Below are 12933 nucleotides of genomic sequence, written 5' to 3' on the forward strand. Positions count from 1 at the left end.
TTTAAAAACTAAAATAAAAATAGAAATATTTTATAATTTTATAAATAAAAATCTTAAAACTAGATTTATATATATATATTTTTTTTCGGTTTTGATTTTATGTTTTAAATAAACACAAAATATTTAAATAAAACTTATATTTTTATAAAATAAAAATAAAGAAACTTTATAAAACTTAAATATTTAACAAACTCTTAAAAATATTTATATTTTTGTTTTTCTTTTTATATTTTCGAATATTTAAAACGTATTTTTACAAAAACGTATTTTTATAAAAGTAAACTAAAAATTAATTTTTTTTTTATATTTAGTTTTGCGCTTCCGGCTTTTAAGCTAGATTTTGTTCCCCGGCAGCGGCGCCAAAAATACTTGATGTTATGCGAGGTGTATATGAAATAGCTTATATTTTACTAGCAAAAACTATTAAATACGATACAATTTTACACAAGATATTTATTTATTTAGAGAATGGATATACTTAAACCTTGCTACAACACTTATAGGCAGTGTACCTAATCGTACAGTAGTGTAGTTTTTAGTAAGTCCGGTTCGTTCCACAGGGAAAATCTTTAAACAAAGCTTAACGCTATATTAGTTTAATTTATAAAAATACAAATATATATATAAGTAATATTATTATTATAAAAGGGGGGCTTTTACCGTTTAATGACCGGTTTGTCGATTTTTAAAACTTTATTCGCAGTTAAAACCTAATGTAAAATATTAAATAAATAAAAGACTTAATTTAAAGCGTAAAGTAAATAACGATATTGAAATTGCGATAAATAAAAATGCGATAAAATAAAATTGCGATAATTAAAAATACGATAATTAAAAGTGCAATTAAATACAATGACAATAAATAAAAGTGCGATAATTAGAAGTGCAATTAAATATAAAATAAAGGAAATTAAATATGAAATAAAATAATTATGCTTATTTAAACTTCCGTAATCATGATGTTTGACGTGTTGATTTTAGTTTTATGCCCATGGGTTAATTGTCCTTTGTCCTGGATTATTTAATATGTCCGTCTGGTTTTTGTCCATAACAGTCCATCAGTCATAAATATAAAGTGCGAGTATCCTCGTCAAATTATCCTTATACCCGAAGTTAAATATTCCAACTAATTGGGGACTTAAACTGTAACAAGGTTTTAATACTTTGTTTAATAATTACACCAGGTTATCGACTGCGTGTAACCCAAGGTTTTAATACTTTGTTATCAATTATGCCAAGTGTCCTTGTACATAATTTCACCCCTATTTTAATAATTCCATAGACTATTAATCCATTCCCGTGTCCGGTTAAATGAACGATTATTCGTACATATAAATATCCCGCCCATCGTGTCCGATCGAGTGTATATGGTTATTTATAGGTACATCCAATTGTAAATCTTTATATTAAAATTAACAAACTATCATTTAGTTAAACAAATATAAAGCTCATTAATAGCCCATAGTCTAATTTCCACAAGTGTCGTTCTTTTGTCCAAACCCCAATTATGGTACAAAGCCCAATTACCCAATTTTAATAATTAGCCCAACATCATGATTACTTCGGCATTAAATAAGCATAATAATAATTTAGCTACGAGACATTAAATTAAAAAGGTTGAACATAACTTACAATGATTAAAAATAGCGTAGCGTTACACGGACAGAATTTCAACTTACACCCTTACAACATTCGCTAACATACCCTTATTATTAGAATTAAAATTAAAATTAAAATTATAATATATATATATATATATATATATATATATATATATATATATATATATATATATATATATATATATATATATATATATATATATAATACGTTTAATGAGAGAAGAAGAAAAATGATATATAAACCTCGTCGAATTCGCTGGCTTTTATAGGCAGTTTCAGAATTTGGGGCTCCGCGAGTCGCGGTATATTTCCCCTTCAAACTCCGCAAGTCGCGGAGTTTGCTTTTACAGCTCATCCCTTTTTGGATCTTCTTTGCCGACGGTTTTAATATATAAATATAATATATATATATATATAATTTATATAATTAATTATATATTATATTATATTTATATACATAGTTAACTTGTAATTTTTAGTCCGTTGTGTCGAGCGTTGAGAGTTGACTCTGGTCCCGGTTCTGGATTTTCGAACGTCCTTGCGTACAATTTAATATCTTGTACTTTGCGTTTTGAATCTTGTACTCTTGTAATTCTGAGACGTTTCTTATCAATAATTGGAACCTCTTTGATTGCATTTTGTACTTTTGAGCTTTTTGGTCGTTTGCGTCTTCAATTCGTCGAATCTATCTTTTGTCTTCTCCTTTTATTATTTAAACGAATATCACTTGTAAATAGAACAATTGCAACTAAAAGCTTGTCTTTCTTGAGGAATAATGCTATGAAATATATGTTCGTTTTTAGCATTATCAACCTCTATATGATACATTTTACAAACATTGCATTCGTTTTTAAAAGACAAACTTTCATTACATCGAAAGTTGATGGCATGCATACTATTTCATAATATATCCAACTATAATTGACTTAATAATAATCTTGATGAACTCGACGACTCGAATGCAACGTCTTTTGAAATATGTCATGAATGACTCCAAGAAATATCTCTAATATGAGCAAATGCACAGCGGAAGATTTCTTTCATACCTGAGAATAAACATGCTTTCAAGTGTCAACCAAAAGGTTGGTGAGTTCATTAGTTTATCATAAACATTCATTTCTATTATTTTAATAGACCACAAGATTTTCATTTTTCATAAACATCCATCTCATATCAGGCATTTTGCAAACTGCATAGAGATAAAAATCATTCATATGGATTGAACACCTGGTAACCGACCTTAACAAGATGCATATAGAATATCCCCCGGTATAAGTGCGCAACTAATATACTAAATAATACCTCGAAGTACTAAAGCATCCATACCCTTAATGGGGCTCGTTGGGTAATATTTATATAGTTATCATATATGTACTTGATATATTCTTATATGAATACTTTTGATTTAATAAACTAATGATTTTAATGATACTAAAACAGTGTTGATAATATTAATAATTAGGTTTATTAATGACAATATTAACTTTTGATAATCATACTAGTTATTTTAGTTGTAGCAATGATAATAATAATATATTGAAGATAATGATACTTATAATAATAATAATAATAATAATACTAGTAATAAAAATAATGATAATAATATTAATAATGATAATAAAATCATGTTTAATGATAATAATAGAAATAATAATAATGATACTTTTATTATTATGATACTTTTGATGATAACGATAATTTTAATTATAATGATAACTTTAATAATAAGGTTAATCTTAATAATAATAATAATAATAATAATAATAATAATAATAATAATAATAATAATAATAATAATAATAATAATAATAATAATAATAATAATAATAATAGCAAACTACCTCAAAGTAACAAGTTTCCAAAAAAAAAAATTGCCTCAGCCTAGGCTCGAACCCGCGACCTCTCACTCATCCACTAACACCCCAAACCACTCCACCAATTCTGTTTTTCTTAATTAACTTGTAACCCAAATATTTTTAACTCGTTTTAAGGAGCCCAACAACAATTTCATGAGCCCAACAGTTAAATAAATTCTCGACCCAACTATACTGAAATGGAACACGGTGGCCCAACATTTAACTAAGCCCAATTAACAACTTAAGGGTTTCATTGGTTTGATTTGCTGCTCGATTGAAACAGAAAAACACAAGGGATCCGTAGCAGGAAAAAGAAGAAGGAATAGCGGATCTACATCTTCTTTCTCGGTCACCATTAACATTTATCATCATCATCTATCTATCATAATTATCATCATCCTTACAACTATACTGTAGCAGCAACAGTAAATCAATTCATTGATTCCCTAGTTTCGTTCAACAGGATACAGGAACAACACGTATAGTAGCAGCATACCGTTAATAATACAATAGTTATAGTAGTGGGTTTGCGTTGTGTTTTCATGAAGATTTCAATTAGGAGCAGGAACAGATAGAAACACATTATAAGAATGGTGGTGGTGATCGTATGATTAAAGTTGGTGAGTAGGTGTTCGATGGTGGTTTGGGTTTGACAAAAGAAATCGTACGTATAACTTGCAAACATAAAAGATGGTTTTCTTGTGTTGAATCACGAATGGATGTAACAAAGGTGGTTGCTTGGTTCGCCTTAATATAATTAGAACTTATATAGTTGCAGCAGTCATCGTTAAATATTATTCTTGTTGTAGCCGTAGGTAATCGTTTGGAGTGATGGTGATTTCGATGGTCAGCTGGTACAGAAACAGAATCATAAAACAGTTGCAGGTACAGAGATGGTGAAATGATGGTGGGTTGTTTGGCGTAGACATAAAATAGGAAACAGAAGAAACAGTAGCAGCTAGCCCAAAAGAAACAGATACAGGAGCAAGTAAACTGTAGTTGGTGATGATTACTAAATGGTGATGATGGGTGATCTCGTTTGAATCAGGAAGGAGAAACAGAAACTGTAGTGTAGCAGTGGGTTTGAGTTCTTTTAATGATGAGAGGGTTGATGGTGGTGAGGTGATTTGAGTTAAGATCCATTTCACAGAAAGGTAACAGCGAGTGTGGTTTAAGATTAATTAGATCAATTATGTGAATGGTTTGATAAATGGCATATGTTTACGGAGTAAGGTTTCTAGTTAGTTTGAATGTGTGTTAGTAAACTTGTATGTATGCATAAATATATAGGTAATATAAATAATAATAATATAATAATAATATAATAATAATCATAAATGTGATAGGAATGTGTGAATGCTACATGAGTTAATCAGTGAGGAAATCAATTGAAATTTGAAACAGTATAGCAGCCTCTTTCCGTAGTAATTGATCGTTCAGATTATGACATGTTCAGAAAAGATAAAACATTTACCTTTATAATTTGGAGGAACTTGAATCGTAAAGTTAAAGAAAAAAGCTAAATATTTGGTTACATCATGACAAAAGCTAAAACACACTAACTCAATAATTCATATAACTTAGAAAAATATAACTAAATTTTCTTTTATATGACCTACCACTTGCATATGTCGATTCTAGGTTACATCAACTTAATAGATCAGGTGTTATATCGTGCTCCGTTGATATTTAGTGACTGATAAAAAGTCTTCGGAAAAATTTCATATTTTTAAATTAACTATAATTATTTATTTTGGTCATTATGGTATAAAATTCGAGCATTAACTATTAAATAAAAATTATATTAATTATTCACTCCCAACCCCAAGTAATATATAAAAAGTTTTAAAATTCAACAATTAATTTCTAAATACAGTTTTAATAAGCCTAGAGTTTGTAAAACTCATTTTTGGATTACCGTTTATTTTAAAATCATATAAGTTTGAATTCATCTTGTTTAATATCAATCGGAACATCAAACGAGTATTACAATTAGTAAATATTTATTTTTAATATACTTTATATGTATTTATTTTAGTAATAATATATTTTTTTATTTTTATTTTACCTAGTTAACTAAAGCATATAGTATTTTAAATTTAGACTTCAAATATATACATATCTATATATATTGAAATATATATTTATCTATTTACAAATAGTTGTTCGTGAATCGTCGAGAACAGTCAAAGGGTAATTGATTACATGAATATAGTTCCAAAACTTTTTGAGACTCAACATTACAGACTTTGCTTATCGTGTCGGAAACAATTAAAGATCAAGTTTAAATTTGGTCAAAAATTTCCGGGTCATCACAAGCTGTTTGACTCAAATTTGAACACCATATTTTGGCACCTTTACTCCATCTAGCACCTACAAAAGAAACCCAACATCCTATACAAGTACTATATGCATTAAGTGTGTGAAATTTAGTCTTATTGAGTGAAAGTGACATAACACTCCAATAGTGGTAAACCCAACATTCTTGGAGAAGTGTCTTGATTGATATTTTGGGAAATCTCAGTTTGGTCAAGACTTAGTTAGTCACATTAATGCATTTGGTTCAATTCTAAAGACTAGTCATTATGTCATTAACTTCCTAGTTTCAATTAATCACAAGTCATGTTCATTTTAAGATTAGGTAGAGATTAATTGAATGATGTCTTTCTAAGATGATCATTAAGTGTGTAGAGACATCAAAGTTAAGCCATACTTGAATAAGCAATCACAACTTGTTACTTAAACAAGACCAAATAAACAATTGACCATAATTCCATTGTGAACCATTTTACACTTAATTTATTGGAGTAGGCTAGTTACTTGAATCCTAATATTCTAACTAGTAAGCACATAACAAGCATATTAATTAAGTTGAAAAATTTATGAGTATTAAACATATTAGCAAGTAGCAAGTAATACTCACACATAGCAAGAGATAGTTACTCTAAGATCAATCATATAGATATTTACACAACTTATAATTTAAGCTTTTAGCAAGCTTACTTGCAATATAACATATTGCATGATTAATGAAATGTCCCGTTCTTATTGATTAAAAACGTTCCATATTAATTGATTTCGTTGCGAGGTTTTGACCTCTATATGAGACGTTTTTCAAAGACTGCATTCATTTTAAAACAAACCATAACCTTTATTTCATCAATAAAGGTTTAAAAAGCTTTACGTAGATTATCAAATAATGATAATCTAAAATATCCTGTTTACACGCGACCATTACATAATGGTTTACAATACAAATATGTTACAACGAAATAAGTTTCTTGAATGCAGTTTTTACACAATATCATACAAGCATGGACTCCAAATCTCGTCCTTATTTAAGTATGCGACAGCGGAAGCTCTTAATATTCACCTGAGAATAAACATGCTTTAAACGTCAACAAAAATGTTGGTGAGTTATAGGTTTAACCTATATATATCAAATCGTAACAATAGACCACAAGATTTCATATTTCAATATACATCCCATACATAGAGATAAAAATCATTCATATGGTGAACACCTGGTAACCGACATTAACAAGATGCATATATAAGAATATCCCATCATTCCGGGATACCCTTCGGATATGATATAAATTTCGAAGGACTAAAGCATCCGGTACTTTGGATGGGGTTTGTTAGGCCCAATAGATCTATCTTTAGGATTCGCGTCAATTAGGGTGTCTGTTCCCTAATTCTTAGATTACCAGACTTAATAAAAAGGGGCATATTCGATTTCGATATTTCAACCATAGAATTTAGTTTCACGTACTTGTGTCTATTTTGTAAATCATTTATAAAACCTGCATGTATTCTCATCCCAAAAATATTAGATTTTAAAAGTGGGACTATAACTCACTTTCACAGATTTTTACTTCGTCGGGAAGTAAGACTTGGCCACTGGTTGATTCACGAACCTATAACAATATATACATATATATCAAAGTATGTTCAAAATATATTTACAACACTTTTAATATATTTTGATGTTTTAAGTTTATTAAGTCAGCTGTCCTCGTTAGTAACCTACAACTAGTTGTCCACAGTTAGATGTACAGAAATAAATCGATAAATATTATCTTGAATCAATCCACGACCCAGTGTATACGTATCTCAGTATTGATCACAACTCAAACTATATATATTTTGGAATCAACCTCAACCTTGTATAGCTAACTCCAACATTCACATATAGAGTGTCTATAGTTGTTCCGAAATTATATGGATGTGTCGACATGATAGGTCGAAACATTGTATACGTGTCTATGGTATCTCAAGATTACATAATATACAATACAAGTTGATTAAGTTATGGTTGGAATAGATTTGTTACCAATTTTCACGTAGCTAAAATGAGAAAAATTATCCAATCTTGTTTTACCCATAACTTCTTCATTTTAAATCCGTTTTGAGTGAATCAAATTGCTATGGTTTCATATTGAACTCTATTTTATGAATCTAAACAGAAAAAGTATAGGTTTATAGTCGGAAAAATAAGTTACAAGTCATTTTTGTAAAGGTAGTCATTTCAGTCGAAAGAACGACGTCTAGATGACCATTTTAGAAAACATACTTCCACTTTGAGTTTAATCATAATTTTTGGATATAGTTTCATGTTCATAATAAAAATCATTTTCTCAGAATAACAACTTTTAAATCAAAGTTTATCATAGTTTTTAATTAACTAACCCAAAATAGCCCGCGGTGTTACTACGACGGCGTAAATCCGGTTTTATGGTGTTTTTCGTGTTTCTAGGTTTTAAATCATTAAGTTAGCATATCATATAGATATAGAACATGTGTTTAGTTGATTTTAAAAGTCAAGTTAGAAGGATTAACTTTTATTTGCGAACAAGTTTAGAATTAACTAAACTATGTTCTAGTGATTACATGTTTAAACCTTCGAATAAGATAGCTTTATATGTATGAATCGAATGATGTTATGAACATCATTACTACCTCATGTTCCTTGGATAAACCTATTGGAAATGAGAAAAATAGATCTAGCTTCAAAGGATCCTTGGATGGCTTGAAAGTTCTTGAAGCAGAATCATGACACGAAAACAATTTCAAGTAAGATTTCCACTCGAAATAAGATTGTTATAGTTATAGAAATTGAATTAAAGTTTGAATATGATTATTACCTTGTATTAGAAAGATAACCTACTGTAAGTAACAAAGGTTTCTTGATCTTGGATGATTACTTGGAATGGATTTAGAAAACTTGGAAGTAAACTTGCAATCTTGGAAGTATTCTTGATTTTATGAAACTAGAACTTTTGGAATTTATGAAGAACACTTAGAACTTGAAGATAGAACTTGAGAGAGATCAATTAGATGAAGAAAATTGAAGAATGAAAGTGTTTGTAGGTGTTTTTGGTCGTTGGTGTATGGATTAGATATAAAGGATATGTAATTTTGTTTTCATGTAAATAAGTCATGAATGATTACTCATATTTTTGTAATTTTATGAGATATTTCATGCTAGTTTCCAAATGATGGTTCCCACATGTGTTAGGTGACTCACATGGGCTGCTAAGAGCTGATAATTGGAGTGTATATACCAATAGTACATACATCTAAAAGCTGAGTATTGTACGAGTACGAATACGGGTGCATACGAGTAGAATTGTTGATGAAACTGAACGAGGATATAATTGTAAGCATTTTTGTTAAGTAGAAGTATTTTGATAAGTGTCTTGAATTCTTTCAAAATTGTATGAATACATATTAAAACACTACATGTATATACATTTTAACTGAGTCGTTAAGTCATCATTAGTCGTTACATGTAAATGTTGTTTTGAAACCTTTAGGTTAACGATCTTGTTGAATGTTGTTAACCCATTGTTTATTATAACAAATGAGATGTTAAATTGTTATATTATCATGATATTATGATATATAATATATCTTAGTATGATGTATATACAGTTAAATGTCGTTACAACGATAATCGTTACATATATGTCTCGTTTCGAAATCATTAAGTTAGTAGTCTTATTTTTACATATGTATTTCATTGTTAATACACTTAATAATATATTTACTTATCATTTAACATAATTAACCAAGTGTATCAATATCTTAATATGATTCATATGTACCTAGTAAGACGTTGTTATAACGATAATCGTTATATATATATATCGTTTTCGAGTTTCTTAAATTAATAGTCTCATTTTTTATGTATATAACTCATTGTTAAAATACCTAATGAGATACATACTTATAATAAAATTATGTTAACTATATATATAATCATATATATGTCATCGTATAGGTTTTACAAGTTTTAACGTTCGTGAATCACCGGTCAACTTGGGTGGTCAATTGTCTATATGAAACCTATTTCAATTAATCAAGTCTTAACAAGTTTGATTGCTTAACATGTTGGAAACACTTAATCATGTAAATAACAATTTCATTTAATATATATATATATAAACATGGAAAAGTTCGGGTCACTACAGTACCTACCCGTTAAATAAATTTCGTCCCGAAATTTTAAGTAATTGGAGGTGTTGACGTATCTTCTGGAAATAAATGCGGGTATTTCTTCTTCATCTGATCTTTACGCTCCCAGGTGAACTCGGGTCCTCTACGAGCATTCCATCGAACCTTAACAATTGGTATCTTGTTTTGCTTAAGTCTTTTAACCTCACGATCCATTATTTCGACGGGTTCTTCGATGAATTGAAGTTTTTCGTTGATTTGGATTTTATCTAATGGAATAGTGAGATCTTCTTTAGCAAAACATATCTTCAAATTCGAGACGTGGAAAGTGTTATGTACAGCCGCGAGTTGTTGAGGTAACTCAAGTCGGTAAGCTACTGGTCCGACACGATCAATAATCTTGAATGGTCCAATATACCTTGGATTTAATTTCCCTCGTTTACCAAATCGAACAACGCCTTTCCAAGGTGCAACTTTAAGCATGACCATCTCTCCAATTTCAAATTCTATATCTTTTCTTTTAATGTCAGCGTAGCTCTTTTGTCGACTTTGGGCGGTTTTCAATCTTTGTTGAATCTGGATGATTTTCTCGGTAGTTTCTTGTATTATCTCCGGACCCGTAATCTGTCTATCCCCCACTTCACTCCAACAAATCGGAGACCTGCACTTTCTACCATAAAGTTCTTCAAACGGCGCCATCTCAATGCTTGAATGGTAGCTGTTGTTGTAGGAAAATTCTGCTAACGGTAGATGTCGATCCCAACTGTTTCCGAAATCAATAACACAAGCTTGTAGCATGTCTTCAAGCGTTTGTATCGTCCTTTCACTCTGCCCATCAGTTTGTAGATGATAGGCAGTACTCATGTCTAGACGAGTTCCCAATGCTTGTTGTAATGTCTGCCAGAATCTTGAAATAAATCTGCCATCCCTATCAGAGATAATAGAGATTGGTATTCCATGTCTGGAGACGACTTCCTTCAAATACAGTCGTGCTAACTTCTCCATCTTGTCATCTTCTCTTATTGGCAGGAAGTGTGCTGATTTGGTGAGACGATCAACTATTACCCAAATAGTATCAAAACCACTTGCAGTCCTTGGCAATTTAGTGATGAAATCCATGGTAATATTTTCCCATTTCCATTTGGGGATTTCGGGTTGTTGAAGTAGACCTGATGGTTTCTGATGCTCAGCTTTGACCTTAGAACACGTCAAACATTCTCCTACGTATTTAGCAACATCGGCTATCATACCCGGCCACCAAAAATGTTTCTTGAGATCCTTGTACATCTTCCCAGTTCCAGGATGTATTGAGTATCTGGTTTTATGAGCTTCTCTAAGTACCATTTCTCTCATATCTACAAATTTTGGTACCCAAATTCTTTCAGCCCTATACTGGGTTCCGTCTTCCCGAATATTAAGATGCTTCTCCGATCCTTTGGGTATTTCATCCTTTAGATTTCCCTCTTTTAAAACTCCTTGTTGCGCCTCCTTTATTTAAGTAGTAAGGTTAGTGTGAATCATTATATTCATAGATTTTACTCGAATGGGTTCTCTGTCCTTTCTGCTCAAGGCCTCGGCTACCACATTTGCCTTCCCCGGGTGGTAACGAATCTCAAAGTCGTAATCATTCAACAATTCAATTCACCTACGCTGCCTCATATTCAGTTGTTTCTGATTAAATATGTGTTGAAGACTTTTGTGGTCGGTATATATAATACTTTTGACCCCATACAAGTAGTGCCTCCAAGTCTTTAATGCAAAAATAATCGCGCCTAATTCCAAATCATGCATCGTATAATTTTGCTCTTGAATCTTCAATTGTCTAGACGCATAAGCAATCACCTTCGTTCATTGCATTATTACACAACCGAGACCTTGCTTTGATGCGTCACAATAAATCACAAAATCATCATTCCCTTCAGGCAATGACAATATAGGTGCCGTAGTTAGCTTTTTCTTCAATAACTGAAACGCTTTCTCTTGTTCATCCTTCCATTCAAATTTCTTCCCTTTATGCGTTAATGCAGTCAAGGGTTTTGCTATTCTGGAAAAGTCTTGGATGAACCTTCTGTAGTAACCAGCTAGTCCTAAAAACTGGCGTATGTGTTTCGGAGTTTTTGGGGTTTCCCACTTTTCAACAGTTTCTATCTTTGCCGGATCCACCTTAATACCTTTTTTGTTCACTATGTGACCGAGGAATTGAACTTCTTCCAACCAAAATGCACACTTTGAAAATTTAGCGTACAATTCTTCCTTCCTCAATACTTCTAACACCTTTCTCAAATGTTCACCGTGTTCTTGGTCATTCTTTGAGTAAATAAGTATGTCATCAATGAAAACAATGACAAACTTTTCAAGGTATGGTCCACACACTCGGTTCATAAGGTCCATGAACACAGCTGGTGCATTAGTTAAACCAAACGGCATGACCATAAACTCGTAATGACCGTAACGTGTTCTGAAAGCAGTCTTTGGAATATCATCTTCTTTCACCCGCATTTGATGATACCCGAAACGTAAGTCAATCTTTGAATAAACAGACGAGCCTTGTAGTTGATCAAATAAGTCGTCGATTCTCGGTAGTGGGTAGCGGTTCTTGATGGTAAGTTTGTTTAACTCTCGGTAGTCGATACACAACCTGAATGTACCATCTTTCTTCTTGACAAACAAAACAGGAGCTCCCCAAGGTGATGTGCTTGGTCGAATGAAACCACGCTCTAAAAGTTCTTGTAATTGGCTTTGCAGTTCTTTCATCTCGCTGGGTGTGAGTCTGTAAGGAGCACGAGCTATTGGTGCAGCTCCTGGTACAAGATCTATTTGAAATTCAACGGATCGATGTGGGGGTAATCCCGGTAATTCTTTCGGAAATACATCGGGAAATTCTTTTGCGACGGGAACATCATTGATGATCTTTTCTTCAGTTTGTACTTTCTCGACATGTGCTAGAACAGCATAGCAACCTTTTCTTATTAGTTTTTGTGCCTTCAAATTACTAA

The sequence above is a fragment of the Rutidosis leptorrhynchoides genome, chromosome 5, assembly GCF_046630445.1.
Source record: "Rutidosis leptorrhynchoides isolate AG116_Rl617_1_P2 chromosome 5, CSIRO_AGI_Rlap_v1, whole genome shotgun sequence".
Lineage (NCBI taxonomy): Eukaryota > Viridiplantae > Streptophyta > Magnoliopsida > Asterales > Asteraceae > Rutidosis > Rutidosis leptorrhynchoides.